This window comes from Salmo salar, chromosome ssa12 (genome assembly GCF_905237065.1).
Source record: "Salmo salar chromosome ssa12, Ssal_v3.1, whole genome shotgun sequence".
Taxonomy (NCBI): Eukaryota; Metazoa; Chordata; class Actinopteri; order Salmoniformes; family Salmonidae; genus Salmo; species Salmo salar.
The window spans coordinates 49,325,607-49,340,575 of record NC_059453.1 but is presented as its reverse complement, the minus strand read 5'-3'; the positions used below and the strand labels follow the sequence as shown (position 1 = coordinate 49,340,575).

The 14,969-nt window shown below is 42.3% G+C and overlaps 1 protein-coding gene across 2 annotated transcripts in view; it reads right to left on the bottom strand.

The window, feature by feature from the left end:
• dlgap4b (discs, large (Drosophila) homolog-associated protein 4b) overlaps nt 1-14,969 on the bottom strand; it is a 212,403-nt gene that overhangs the window by 162,162 nt on the left and 35,272 nt on the right. For both annotated transcript variants that reach the window (XM_014132097.2, XM_045691438.1), the window contains exon 2: nt 5,902-5,966. The gene's annotated coding sequence lies outside the window, so the exon portion shown is untranslated. The remainder of the gene's footprint in view (nt 1-5,901; nt 5,967-14,969) is intronic.

The following is a 14,969-nucleotide window of genomic DNA, read 5'->3' as shown; positions in this document are numbered from 1 at the left end:
CACAGTTATTCTATCTTGTAGAAAATAGTAAAAATAAAGAAAAACCCTTGAAAGAGTAGGTGTGTCCAAACTTTTGAATGGTACCTTATATTTATATATAAAGTATATATACAGTGAGGGAAAAAGTATTTGATCCCCTGCTGATTTTGTACGTTTGCCCACTGACAAAGAAATCATCAGTCTATAATTTTAATGGTAGGTTTATTTGAACAGTGAGAGACAGAATAACAACAAAAAAATCCAGAAAAACACATGTCAAAAATGTTATAAATTGATTTGCATTTTAATGAGGGAAATAAGTATTTGACCCCTCTGCAAAACATGACTTAGTACTTGGTGGCAAAACCCTTGCTGGCAATCACAGAGGTCAGACGTTTCTTGTAGTTGGCCACCAGGTTTGCACACATCTCAGGAGGGATTTTGTCCCACTCCTCTTTGCAGATCTTCTCCAAGTTATTAGGGTTTCGAGGCTGCCGTTTGGCAACTCGAATCTTCAGCTTCCTCCACAGATGTTCTATGGGATTAAGGTCTGGAGACTGGCTAGGCCACTCCAGGACCTTAATATGCTTCTTCTTGAGCCACTCCTTTGTTGCCTTGGCCATGTGTTTTGGGTCATTGTCATGCTGGAATACCCATCAACGACCCATTTTCAATGCCCTGGCTGAGGGAAGGAGGTTCTCACCCAAGATTTGACGGTACATGGCCCTGTCCATCATCCCTTTGATGCGGTGAAGTTGTCCTGTCCCCTTAGCAGAAAAACACCCCCAAAGCATAATGTTTCCACCTCCATGTTTGACGGTGGGGATGGTGTTCTTGGGTTCATAGGCAGCATTCCTCCTCCTCCAAACACGGTGAGTTGAGTTGATGCCAAAGAGCTCCATTTTGGTCTCATCTGACCACATCACTTTCACCCAGGTGTCCTCTGAATCATTCAGATGTTCATTGGCAAACTTCAGACGGGCATGTATATGTGCTTTCTTGAGCAGGGGGACCTTGCGGGCGCTGCAGAATTTCAGTCCTTCACGGCGTAGTGTGTTACCAATTGTTTTCTTGGTGACTATGGTCCCAGCTGCCTTGAGATCATCGACAAGATCCTCCTGTGTAGTTCTGGGCTGATTCCTCACCATTCTCATGATCATTGCAACTCCACGAGGTGAGATCTTGCATGGAGCCCCAGGCCAAGGGAGATTGACAGTTCTTTTGTGTTTCTTCCATTTGCGAATAATCGCACCAACTGTTTTCACCTTCTCACCATGCTGCTTGGTGATGGTCTTGTAGCCCATTCCAGTCTTGTGTAGGTCTACAATCTTGTCCCTGACATCCTTGGAGAGCTCTTTGGTCTTGGCCATGGTGGAGAGTTTGGAATCTGATTGATTGATTGCTTCTGTGGACAGGTGTCTTTTATACAGGTAACAAGCTGAGATTAGGAGCACTCCCTTTAAGAGTGTGCTCCTAATCTCAGCTCGTTACCTGTATAAAAGACACCTGGGAGCCAGAAATCTGTCTGTTTGAGAGGGGGTCAAATACTTATTTCCCTCATTAAAATGCAAATCAATTTATAACATTTTTGACATGCGTTTTTCTGGATTTTTTTGTTGTTATTCTGTCTCACTGTTCAAATAAACCTACCATTAAAATTATAGACTGATCATTTCTTTGTCAGTGGGCAAACGTACAAAATCAGCAGGGGATCAAATACCTTTTTCCCTCACTGTATAAACAATATTCTCTTTTTTTTGACCCCACCAAATTAGTGTACTAGGCCTTTATTACTCTTGTATGAGCAGAGTGGCCATGCTTATGCCTATACCTATCCAATCCTTTAACAAATATGAGAGGTGCTTTTGGGGGCATTAGTTTATTTAAAAACCAATGCCCCCAATGGGGGAGGAGGACGAGGAGAGTGGGTTAAAAATGAAAAGGCAGGAGCTTTAAAAGCGTTGGGAGGGATTTGTTTCCAATAAGCCACCCACAGGATTAGAGCATGTTAATGCAATGCCTACAGCCTTTCACAGACTGGACACTGCTAACATAGAGAGAGAAACAGAGGGAGGAACAGAGAGAAAGACAGAATGTGAGAGAGTGAACACGCACGGCAGCAGTGCAGAACACAGACTCAGTCAAGGCCTGATTTCACCATTCGTCACTCAGTACTATTCCAAATGACAGCTGCAAATTGGCTGTATTGGACCACAAATACTGTACATGTCAACAACCATCAACTCTCACATTAGGAACACAGGGTAGGTAAAAGCCAATAAAATATTGGCGATTATCGAAGCTAACACACATTAGGTTCCCAGGAGAGGGTGAATCCCTATGGAGAAACCGCCACAGCTCTGCTTCCTTGGCTACAGCTGGGCTTGCTACACCCCAGTAACTCAAAACCGCAATGGCATCACATTAGAACAAGAAGAAAGTACATCAGGGAGGCATTCACTGTCAAAGTGCACAATACAACATATTATATTATGGCGAGGCTGTCTCATGGCAGTCAATGGGAAGCGTGTAACATGACAGTAAAATGGAAAAGCCAGATGAACTGAGTGAATATGACACGGGGATGAGAAAGCATCCATGCATAACGTATGGAGTATGGACATGGTTTCATTCAGCCAAAGGTAAAACTGGAAGGTATATGCGGTGCTGTGGAGTGGTACAAATGGCTGGTGGTGTGGCTCTATACCCTGCGAGGGCTTCCTATAAGCTAATGTAAACAAAGCCAGTATAGCATAACTTTATTTTCAAATGGGTTCATTACATACAGTATGATTACGCAACATCCCCGGAAGAAAAGGTTATGGCATGGACTATTTTGAAGCTAACCACTTCATACGCATCAATTGATTGTATGATTTCCTTTTTTATCACATTGGTTTCCAGTTGAAAGGATAGTAAATGGTTTAACATTGATTACATAGTATACCACAGTCATAGGGGAAATTTGCTAAACTCGCATGCAGTGTTCTCCTTATAAATAACCCATGCGGATTGCAGGTTGGTGCAAAGAAGATGCATTGGCACACAGTCCCCTCAAGAGAGATGAAATCAAAACAGAATAATAGCATCAACAATTCATCAACTAGGTAAAATGCAATGCAATAAGCCGAGCACTCAGAGAAAACAATATAGAAATGAGTGGGCTGATTGAAGCAAATGTAATAAGCCTCAGGGGAAACTAGATCATCTCTCATGTGCTTGGATATTCAATATTTCTCACACAGTATCATTATGTGACAAACTGGCCATAGTTACTGGCACTCCCTCTGAAACGTCAATGTAGCGTAGCCTTTTGGTAGCATAGAGCTAGCCTTACAACAGTCTATAGACAGTACGTTTACGGCACAGCTATCTTCAATTACCACCTATCTTCAATTTTAAGTGTAACCACATTTTGTCAAAGGCCTGCTTGCTTGATTGACATTGGAAAAGTGAGGTGGAAATGTACTTAATCAAATCATAAATCATCATAGGTGGGCAGAAGCTTATATTCTTGGTGACAAACGCACATGACATTCTCATTAGTACGCATGTATATTTATTTACAGTACCTCTATTTACTTCGTTTCGCAGTTCATGTATGAGTACCTACAGGCACTACTCATACATTCAGGTAGAACAGCAACCCTAGCTCACTGGTGCGTTCCCTGAAGCGCCAAGGCTACACTGCTACCTCCAATTTGGTCTCCTGCATCCATGTACTCTCAAAAAGCTATATAGTGCACTTCATGGTTAAAGGTAGTGCACTTTATAGTGAAGAGATTCGTTGTTTTTCTTTCAATGCAGAGGACAGTGGAATAATCATACGATGATGATGATGTAAGGTGTAATTCTGCTGCCTTTCAGAACACCCTAATGTAAAAATCCACAAAAAATCTACAATTTGGCCCGGAAGGTTAGGGGGATTGACTGATTTGACAACCAGAATTACTGGTTCAAATCCCTGGAGGGCGGAGCTTAAGCCTTGCTCGGAGTAAGTGAGACACTTAACTTTCCAACACACTGCCGTGAAAGGAACAATTATGGAAATAAACATACAAATGATGGGTTCCTTCCTCCTTAACATGTCTGTTTATTTGTCTATTTCCCCCTAAAACGATTATGAATGTCTGTAATGGCTGTTCCAGAGGCCATAGGCATGGTGTTAATTGAAGAGCCCTTGAGCCCTGAAAAATCACCATGTTGCTACATAGTGAAAGGCTCATATACTGGCCTCTCCTCTAAATAAACCCTATAAGGTGTGTGTGTGTGTGTGTGTGTGTGTGTGTGTGTGTGTGTGTGTGTGTGTGTGTGTGTGTGTGTGTGTGTGTGTGTGTTTAGGATGCATCAACATGCATTTATATGTAAAAGTGATGTTTGAGGATTGCAGAGTGCATACACGTAGCATGCAGGTTTTCCTAATTGCATGGGGTTCTTTCAAAAGAACAGCTCTAAGTATGTGGAGCTTCAAACCTCTGATGTTTTTTCAATAAGCTTTGAGCAAATTGTTCCCTGTCTCATGGCCTTTTATGTTCTGGGAAATCAACAGAGCGAATAATCAACGCAACAGCTGCTGAAAAATTTTGAATCGGTCTCTGAAGTGTGATAACAAAGTAGCCACTATCAATGTCCTTCCCTAGAAAGATTTAACACCCCACAGTTACAAAGCCTAACTAGCCAGAGTCATGCTGCTATCACATGGTACCAATACCCAGATTCCTGTGTTCATCCAAAACCAAAATGTATTTCATTCATTTCAAATAATCTTTAATTGATTTCTTGATCTTTAAAACATGAAAGATGGCTTGTTGTGAAACAACACAAAATATTAATGAACATCCCCAAGCAGTGTCAATATTTATTGAATTTGAAGGAGAGGAGAGATTCTTTTTTATAAATGTTTCACTGCACTTGGGTAGTAGCTATACAAGAGAGACGGTATCTCAGATAAAATGATACATCTCTACAAGTGCTTTGAAAGAAATCTGAATCTAGCATAAGAAATGACTTGTTCAGTGGTGGAGCTCAGGGTTCTATCCCGAGACCCCTCATAATGCTGAGTGTCGGGCTTGTTCAGTCAGTTTTAAATGCTCTGCAGGATAACAAAACATGTATTTTCATCCCTGAAACAGCAGAACACTACTTCAACATGCATGCCCATCAATATCCAAGCCATTTATCATTGTATACACTGCCATTTATATTCTAATAAGTCAGGACAGGAGTGAACAAGAGATTCATCAGAGCTCATAACACGCGGCGACAAGTTCCACCTTTCCTTGACCCATTATTTTCTCAGCTTGCAGCGATGCTCCATCCAAATTCCTCCTTTCCATCAATTTTCAACCTGGGCAAGGACAAAGCTAAGTATGCAGGTTTACATTTATTGTCATCAATCTTGACCTAGAGGCAGCTCTGCAGAGAGGTCACTAGCTGGCACAGCCTCAAAGTAATAAAATCTGATTTTATACCTAACCCTAACCTTAACCACAACGCTAACCCTAATGCCTAACCCTTACCTTAAATTAAGACCAAAAAGCTAATTTTTGTTTTCAGGAATTTTTATGATATAGACAATTTTGACTTTGCAGCTGGCCTATCTAGCGAAAATCTCTCAGTCCTGCCTCCAGGGGAAAATTCATGACAATAAATGTCAACCTGCACAAACTGCCTCCAACTAGTGGCCCTATAAGCTAATTCCTCAGGTAGTTTCAGACTTTTCAGTAAATCCAGCATCAACCACAAATAGGTTAGTGTCTCCTTAGCACTCAACCACCGGTGTCCTTCACAATGTCATCCACTATCAGATGGAAGGAAGAAAGCAAGGAGGAGGCAAGACCCAAAGAGGAGTGAAGGTCACTTTGCCCTTTTAAAGACCAGAGACACTTTGTTAGAAGAAATCAGATATCCCTGCACACATACCTTGTTGAATGGTTTGGATAATCCGTCTTTAAAGACAGTGACGAAGTGGCCAAGAGAAAGAGATCCTGCAAAACAAAATGGAGGGAAAAATGTGTGACATTTAAAATACACATTCACATTCCTTTGTGATCCTTCTGTAGTTAATAGAGGACTTTACAGGGAACAAGGAACCAAAGGATACAGACTTTGTAAGTTAATATTGCTGATTTGATTTCGAATTGGTTCTTCAAAGAATTGGCTGGCTTTAGGTTAAAAGGCAATGAGACGGCAAATAACACAAGACATAATGCACTTCATCTTAATCTACTGTCTTCAAACCCTACATATCTTTTCAGTAATTGTATTATCAACAGAATAAATGTAATTATCCAGCCATTTCTTTGTTTTGGAAATCAATTAGTGACATCTTTCTGAGGTATGCGAATTGGAGAAACTTTAGAGATCAGACACATTTAATTAACAATCCAAACGGATTCTGATTAAGATCATTCTTCAGGAAGCAGTTTAGCTCTGTGGTTATTTTCCCTTTAAAAGAGGACAATTTGAAGTTTCAGTAAGGACATTTTGCCCAATGAAAATGTCTCACAATCTTGAGGATATCACATAGCATTGAAAAAGCATTGTTGACTGTAATAATCGTTCAACTTCAAAACCAAGCCTTCAGTTGAGAAATAGTTTGAAGGACAAAAAATGTATGAAAGGATACTGAGAGTAAGAGGATAAGAGCTGCCATGATAAGTCTTTCATTAAATAACTGATTCAATGTCATCCTCTTTGGTAACACACACACTCATAATTGATGAATGTTGGACATGTGCCATAGGCCCCAGATTGATGGCCCTACCAGCCCTGACTTTTGGTTGAATAGATTGCTACTATGGTAGCCTAAGCGTAAATGGGCTATGTTTTACCCTGGTTCCGTGGAACCTTCTCTGGGCTTGGACCCAATAGGGTCATCTAGGCCAGGTTGGGGCCTTAGCCTGCCATTACCCTGCAACCTGTGTGCGTGCATGTGTGCACCTGCATGCCTGCGTGTCTGTATGCAATTAGCACTTGTTCGATCAATGCTATCACAGTTTAGCCCTGTAAATCAAACAGAACATGACCCCTTAAAGCCAATTTATGCTTGATTCGAAAATGTGGGCGGAGGCTTCGCTTCGTACGGAGGGTGTGATGCAATTGCGGAGCCTCCGGAGGCATGCAGAGGCCAAATTAAGCTCCGTACCGCATCGCCGTGCGCCTCTCAGTAAATGCTGTAAGGCCATTTCACATACGGCCACATCAGAAATGGATTGACCATGTAGAGCCTTTTAGAGACATTCAAAGGGGGATTTGAGCTTTCCAGCCTTTCTAAATCGAATGTGTTGGTACATAAACACAAGATGAGAGCTGTGATAATTTAATGATAGTGACAGGACCGATAGTATAAACTAGATAGAAAAGAATTTCAATCAATATTCGGACTAGACTGTATAACTTGTGACTAAAACAATGACAGCTTGTTGTTGGAAATTCAGTACTCAGTAGAGATTTGGTCATTTCTTCAAACAATCATCTTTATTTAATATCGATCAATTATTGAAATAATGAGGCTGGTCGACACCCCATCCTTGAGTGTTGGACTGAGTAACATAACCTTTACACAAATGCAGAGTACTATGCGTATATAGCTGACACTAACAATGCTCAATCATGGTTGGTTCAACCCCCCTCATGCAGACCAAGGAGCATCATAAGTCACTCTGGGTTCATCCTGTCATTATCTGCACATGGGTGTTGTCTTAACCCCTCCCTGGCTTAGTTTCCCAGATGCAAGGATGATTTAGAGACAATGAGGAATTGTTCTAAACTCCTCCTAGCTATCTCTATCTCGGTTACACCCACCACATCTTGTCTATGTAATGCAGTCTTAACTCATTTGTCAGCTCAAGCCATCTCTGGTGACCATACGCCCAGATTAGCTGCAGGGAACTAGAGTGGAGACCATAAAAACACAGACACTAACAGGACAGAAATATCCTCCTATTTGTTAAGTATTAATTGCTAACTATTAATATCAAACAAATCAGGTAAATGTGTAATTTTTCTATCACAAGCTCGAGGCAAAATGCTTAAGCCTGAGGGAGAGGAATATGTCGAAACATGTTTGGAAAGAAAGATAAACAAAGACTGAGCAGCGACTAAAGACCTCTGGTAGGGTATCTCTGGTAGGGCGATATGGACAAAATATAATTTCACAATATTTTCTTTTTTCTTTCCCGTATGACAATATTTTATGTTTTTGGATAATAAAAGTTCTAAATTTGATTTATGAGTAGTTTATGACCCCTAGATTGGCAACATGATTTAGATCTGAATTTTCATAAATTTCTGCATTTCCTGCACTCTTGTTTCCACACGGTGCCACGTAGGGCTGCATGATATGTGCATATATAGACTGAGTGTACAGAACATTAAGAATACCTGCTCTTTCCATGACATAGACTGACCAGGTTAATCCAGGTGAAAGCTATGTCATGTGTTAAATCCACTTCAATCAGTGTAGATGAAGGAGAGGAGAAAGATTAAAGAAAGATTTTTAAGCTGTGAGACAATTGAGACATGAATTGTGCATGTGTGCCATTCAGAGGGTGAATAGGCAAGACAAAATATTTAAGTGCCTTTGAACGGGGTATGGTAGTAGGTGCCACGTGCACAGGTTTGTGTCAAGAACTGCAACACTGCTGGGTTTTTCACGCTTAACAGTTTCCCGTGTGTATCAAGATTGGTCCACCACCCAAAGGACATCCAGCCAACTTGACACAACTGTGGGAAGCATTGGAGCCAACATGGGCCAGCATCCCTGTGGAAAGCATTCGACACTTTGTAGAGTCCATGCCCCAACGAATTGAGGCTGTTCTGAGGGCAAAAAGGTAGGGTGCAACTCAATATTAGGAAGGTGTTCTTAATGTTTTGTACACTTAGCGTAATGTATATATTTGAATACATTGTTGTTTGAAGAAGCCAGGGAGGAATTATTGTGTCAGGGTAAGAACCAAAGTGTTGGTTAGTGTTTCCTAGGGGACCCAATTTAGATTTCATATCACATGTTCTCTCTTACTTCATAGCTAGCTAGCTAACATAATCGTGCTTCACCTATTCCTCTCCGATTTAGAATATACCGTTGCAAAAACATGCTGATCTAGGCCTACACCAGCACCGGTATCAGGCTGTACAGTATTAGCTAGCTACATTTGTTCTAGCTAGTCAGCTAACTAGTGATTAGCATTAGCAGGTAACGCAATTTATTTTAGCTACAACTTGCTAAGAAAATGAAAACTAGGTGTTTGCAGACAGTAAGATACACAAACTAATAGTGTAATTAGAACGCTTGTGGATTTATATTTAGAAGCAAAGTAGAAAGCAACATCTGATCATGCAGACTGCAGAATGAATGGCAAGGTGACTCTTTGAGTGACATGGGGCAGGGCTTGGTGTGGGAAGCGGCATGCAGGAGGAGAGGGAGAGCGTGGACTCAAGTAGCAAACAGAGTACACTATGAAAACGGACATTACTCGCCCCGGAGTTATGTATCACATTTAAGAAACCATTGAAATATCGTTGTAGAAGGTAAAGTAAAAACCCAAACTGGTCCTTGTATCAATACAGCTATACAGTAGAATACGATATACCGCCCAGCCCTAATCTTGACTAGAGGGTTTGTTTACCCATGTTCTATATACATGTACAGTAGCTGACCAGCCATTGGGGCTCAGTGCAGATACAGTTTCCCGGGGCATGGCTAACGCTAACCACAGTGCAGTTACAATTATCCAGGGCATCGCTAATGTTACCCTTAGGGCCTCATAGCATGCAGAAGCCCAGTATGTGGTGGTCCATTAGCCTTATGGTACATTAGCCTAGCTCTCCACTGACACACATACTGCTCTGCTGCAGCAGTGCAGAGGGGCCATCTGAACTCAACCACTCACAGTCCACTCAGAGAAATCTTAACTGCAGGGCACTCTCTCTGTGTCTGTCTTTCTTTATCACAAACGCACGCATGCACACATACGCACACACAAACACACACACACACACACACACACACACACACACACACACACACACACACACACACCACCACTTTTTATCACTCTACCTCGGCATCTATAGCATGAATAACAAAACTCTTCATGAGATGAACAAAAATACACTCCACACTTCCCCGTTTTCTCCTCCTCCTCCATGCTTCTAGCTACCTCTCACACTCAAATGACAGAGGGCACATAGCAAGTGGTTGCTACTCCGCCCAGGAGATCAGTGTGAAGAAATCTATTTCCAGATAAACAAACAGAACATATAACCCCTCTGTTCTCTCTCTTTCTCTCTCTCTCTCTCTCTCTCTCTGTTACTCTTTTAATGGTGATACCAAAAAAGAGTAAAAGAGATAAAAGTACAATACGGCAAACTTAGCATTTGTGAGAAGTGTATGGGAGCCACCATTTTTACTAATGGCTAGCTACTACTGTATAAAGTAATCAGGTAGCCTTGCACGACTCATAGGAGCAGGAGCCTATTTCCTGTTTCTGTAGCATGAGGCAGCAAGTACTCCTCCTGGTCAGGATGCTAGTCTATTGCAGTGCTTTACCCCCAATCTATGTACTTTATGCTGAGTGCCAAGCAGAGACACACCGGGTCTCATTTTTACATTCTTTGGTATGATCCGGCCGGGGATCAAACTCCCAACTTTCCAATCTCAGAGTGGACACTAACCACAAGGCCACTACTAAAGGCTAGCTAGTGCTGTATACATTACACTATATTAGTAGGTTTAAAATACGTAAACAACCCTTCAAATGACAGTGTAACCACCAGCTGTAGCATCTCTCAGGTTTGCTGCCGGGATGGCCCTCCCCCGTGGTAACGTGGTAACAGTTGGTCACATTGCAGCCCTCTCTCGCAGAGAGGAGAAGGCAGACTGCCCACAGTCCTCAATCATCAGCCATACAGGATATCCTGCTGTGTCTGGCACACCTTCACCGTTTCCCCTCTTCTCCCCTCACCCCTTCACGACCTCCTCCTCCACGGATGGGCATCGTCTCTCTCTATCCTTCCCTCACTTTATTTTAGAATGTTATTGGATCACAATATGCTGTAGCTCTCTCTTTCTTAAAAAATACATTTTCACTTTGTATTTTAAATTTCTTTTATACACACATGCCCTTCTAAACGTCCTCCCCCCTTCTTTTGTTCTTTCTCTCCTCCACCCTTTATTCCATTCTCTTCCTCTCTTTCGCTCTCAATTTAAATGTTACACTTTAATGGCATGACTGTGATTACTACCATCACCAAAAGCGGGAAAATTTCACCACAAATATTTGATACTCACTCTATCGCTCAGTCTCTTAACCCCCCCTCTACTTCTCCATTCCAACTCTCTGTCATTTTTTCGCTCTCCCCTTTTCATCTCTCTTCTATCCCTCCCTCTCTTTCCCTCCATCACCCACTCCCCCCCTTCCATCTCTCTCAGAACCTTATTCTGTCCCATGGTTTGAACATGTGAATCCCCTGGAGTGTGTGTGTGTGTGTGTGTGTGTGTGTGTGTGTGTGTGTGTGTGTGTGTGTGTGTGTGTGTGTGTGTGTGTGTGTGTGTGTGTGTGTGTGTGTGTGTGTGTGTGTGTGTGTCTGTGTCTGTGTGTGTGTGTGTGTGTGTGTGTGTGTGTGTCTGTCTGTCTGAAATATTCATGTCTCTAGGTAGAGGGCACCTCCAGCACACTCCGTGGGAGGTGGATGCCATGCTACTGGGAGAGGGAGGACTAGAGAGGGGATGAGAAAACTGTCAAAGAGGGAGAGAGGGGTGAGCCTATGTAAGTGGGATGATGTCTGGGTGAGCGCGTGTGTCCGTCATTTGTGCGTGTGTGTACAATTGTGTGTGTGTGGTAGGTGAACGTATATCTGACACACACATCTTTAGTGAAATATGAATGTGATACTCGCTCAATCTCTCAATCTTTTAACCCCCTCCACGTTGTATCTGAGCGCAGTAAAATATACTATCGTTGGTGTCCCCATCAGCCAGATAGTCCAACACTAGCACTGCACAGTAGCATTTACAGTATACCTGCCCATCCGCAACAGTTCTTTTGGAGAATGTCAGCTAAATCTCTAACCTTGCTAACATCCCAATGGCATACCAAAAACCCTTGCCAACTAGCTTATGCACTCTCCTGCTTCCAGCTCATATGGTGCCTCTTTAGAGCTTGTCTATAGCAATGCCTGTGTTTTGTTCTGGGGTCTTCTTCACTATGTCTGCTGTACTGTGGGGGTCAGATCATCTCCCTCACAAGCCCCAGCTTTGTGGAGAGTCACAATGTTTTTGATTATACACCCCCCATCTCTGCTCCCTCTCTCTTCCTCCATGTCCCTCGCTCTCTCTATTTCTTCCTCTTCTTCCATCTCTCCCTTCTTCCCCTTCTTTCATCTTCTCTCTTTCTCTCTCAGCTGTTGGTGAGTAGTGCTGTAATGGGCGACACTAGCGCAGAGGTGCCCTTGGCAAGAGCAGCGGAGCTTCCCGCGATTGTCATGGAGACCAAATCTGGTTCAAGCTAGGCCGTGGTTGAGAAAGAGAGCAAGGGAGAGAGAGAGAGAGAGAGAGAGAGAACAAAGAGGTAAAGTAAGAATAGCTAGATAAAGGATGAGAGGGGCCAGACATGGTAAAGAAAGAGAGAGAGATGAAGGGAAGGTGGAGGAATGACGGAGGAGAGATGATGAAGGTGGGAAGAGAATGAAGACAGGGAAAAAAGACAGAGAGAGGGAGAGGTCTGACAGATGAGGAAAGAGAGAGAGTTGGCATAGACAGCTCTACCATGGAGCTTCCGCTTTCCAGTCCCACCCTCCCTTCGTCATCAATCTGTTCTAGATTACTATAATACTGCCCCAGCCTCTCTCTCTCTCTCCCTCCATCTCCCTCCCCACTCTACCCCCTCCCTATTCTCTCCCCTCTATTTCTCTTCCCCTTCTCTCTCTCCCTCTGTTACTCCCCTTCTCCCTCCCTCTCTCCACTTCTCTCTCTTCCTCCCCCTCTTTCTCTTCTTCCCCCGCTCTCTCTATCCTCTCTCTCCCTTCCCCTCCCTCTCCCTCTGCCAAGTGCTCAGTCATGGCTGGGTGGTCTTTAAGCAAATAAAAAGGCTGCCCTGCTTTTAAATCTCTTCTCTTAAAAAGGGACGCAATCACATTTCATCAGATGTAAAGCTATGCTACCACACTTTCAATTTTCCTAAACCTTTTTTTGTTTAAAGGGATCTTTAAGTCCTATTTGTGCCATGAAAAGCTGTACATCCTAATCTAAGGGGAAAATGCGGTCCTGGTCAGAGGGTAAGCTGGCTTTCAATAATATCAAGCCTTTTTGACAAGAATTTATACGTAGTGTTATTTCATTTGTATTTTTTTTCTGTATTGCGCTATTCACATATTTTGGGAAAATAATAAAGCCTATTTGATTGGGAGTAACGTTTTATTGTCCTGAGGCATTACTGGAGAGTGCTGCACTGTCAATTATGGATGGTCTCACAGAATACAACAGTGAAGATGGTGTACAAAACCTCCATTGTGCTTTTCAGATGATCTCACTACACCTTGAGAGTTATATTAGTATATTCATATATTCTTATAATAGATGGTAATACTGACTGTATTACATTATAAAACATTATTTAAAATATAAAACATTATAAGTGCCAGGGCTAATTTGAACAAATACCGACCGTAGGGCTAGGCTAGGAGGGCCAATTTCATTTGAATTTGGTCAATTGAAAACCCTCAAAGAAAACAATGGGTGTTTTTTCAGCTGATGAAAAGAATGGAGATTTTTGGGACGGGAACGAGAATAGTATTTCATTTAATTTGACTTTAGTTTGATCAATAGCTACTCAACTCTTGTACTGATACCTCCTGAAGTATTCGATAAATGTGTCTCCTTGTCTGCCCTCTCACTGCCCAACTTCACATATCCCCTTGTTCTCAGAGCCCCATTTAACCGAAACCAGAAACCAGGCATTCTTTACACCCAGCTAGAAATACTCAGAGATATGAAGTTGTAATCCCTGTTGTTTTACACATTCAATAAATCAATCACATGTCTTTTCTAAAGCCCTTTTTACATCAGCAGTTGTCACAAAGAGCTATAAAGATAAAAAAAATGTTGATTTGGTTTCCGGGACTCAAAAAGGCTTGGACCTGCTGTCTTGACCTCAGAATGCTCGGCTATGAAAAGCCAACTGAGATTTACTCCTGAAGTGTCGAACTGCAGCACCCTATAACCACTGTGGTTGTTATTATACTTTTTAAAGAAAGATCTGGCATTCTTAAAGAATAATCTGGTCTACTCATTTAATCTCCACCCAGCACAGACAGAAGTGTACTGGCCAACCCCTCAGTGTCTGGCTCCTCTCTAGGTTTCTTCCTAGGTTCCTGTCTTTCTAGGGAGTTTTTTCTAGCCGCTGTGCTTCTACGTCTGTATTGCTTGCTCTTTGGGGTTTCAGCCTAAAACCCCAAAGAGAAAGCAATACAGACGTAGAAGCACAGGCTGATCACTAGAAAGAGACTTCGATTTCAGACGTTTGAAAAGGTCCTGAGAACGTTAATATATGTCTTCCTCGGTGCTCAACCCAAAATGAAAATCTATTGCCCAGCACTGGTGCAAACTCATGATGCTTGGAGATGAAGCGTGCTGCTCTGACCACTGTGCCACAGCAGTTCACAATGCTCTAGCAAGCTGACAGAATACTTGCTGATACTTTTGTTTTAAGTCTTCCTCAAACCATAGCCCTAATCTTAACCACTCGGAATGAATGCCTAAACTTAACCCTTTGAGTTGTTTCTATTTTAAATACGCAGAATTAACTCTGTAACCACGCAGAATTAATGAGTAAAAAATTGACTTCTATCCATAATACGTCAAATTTTGAAGTGAAACTATGAGATCTTGTTGGAATGATCTTGTAGTAGCTGGATTATAGGGCCCATAGGGCCCCGGTAAAAAGTAGTGCACTTTGAAGGGAATAGGGTGCCATTTGGGATGCAACCCA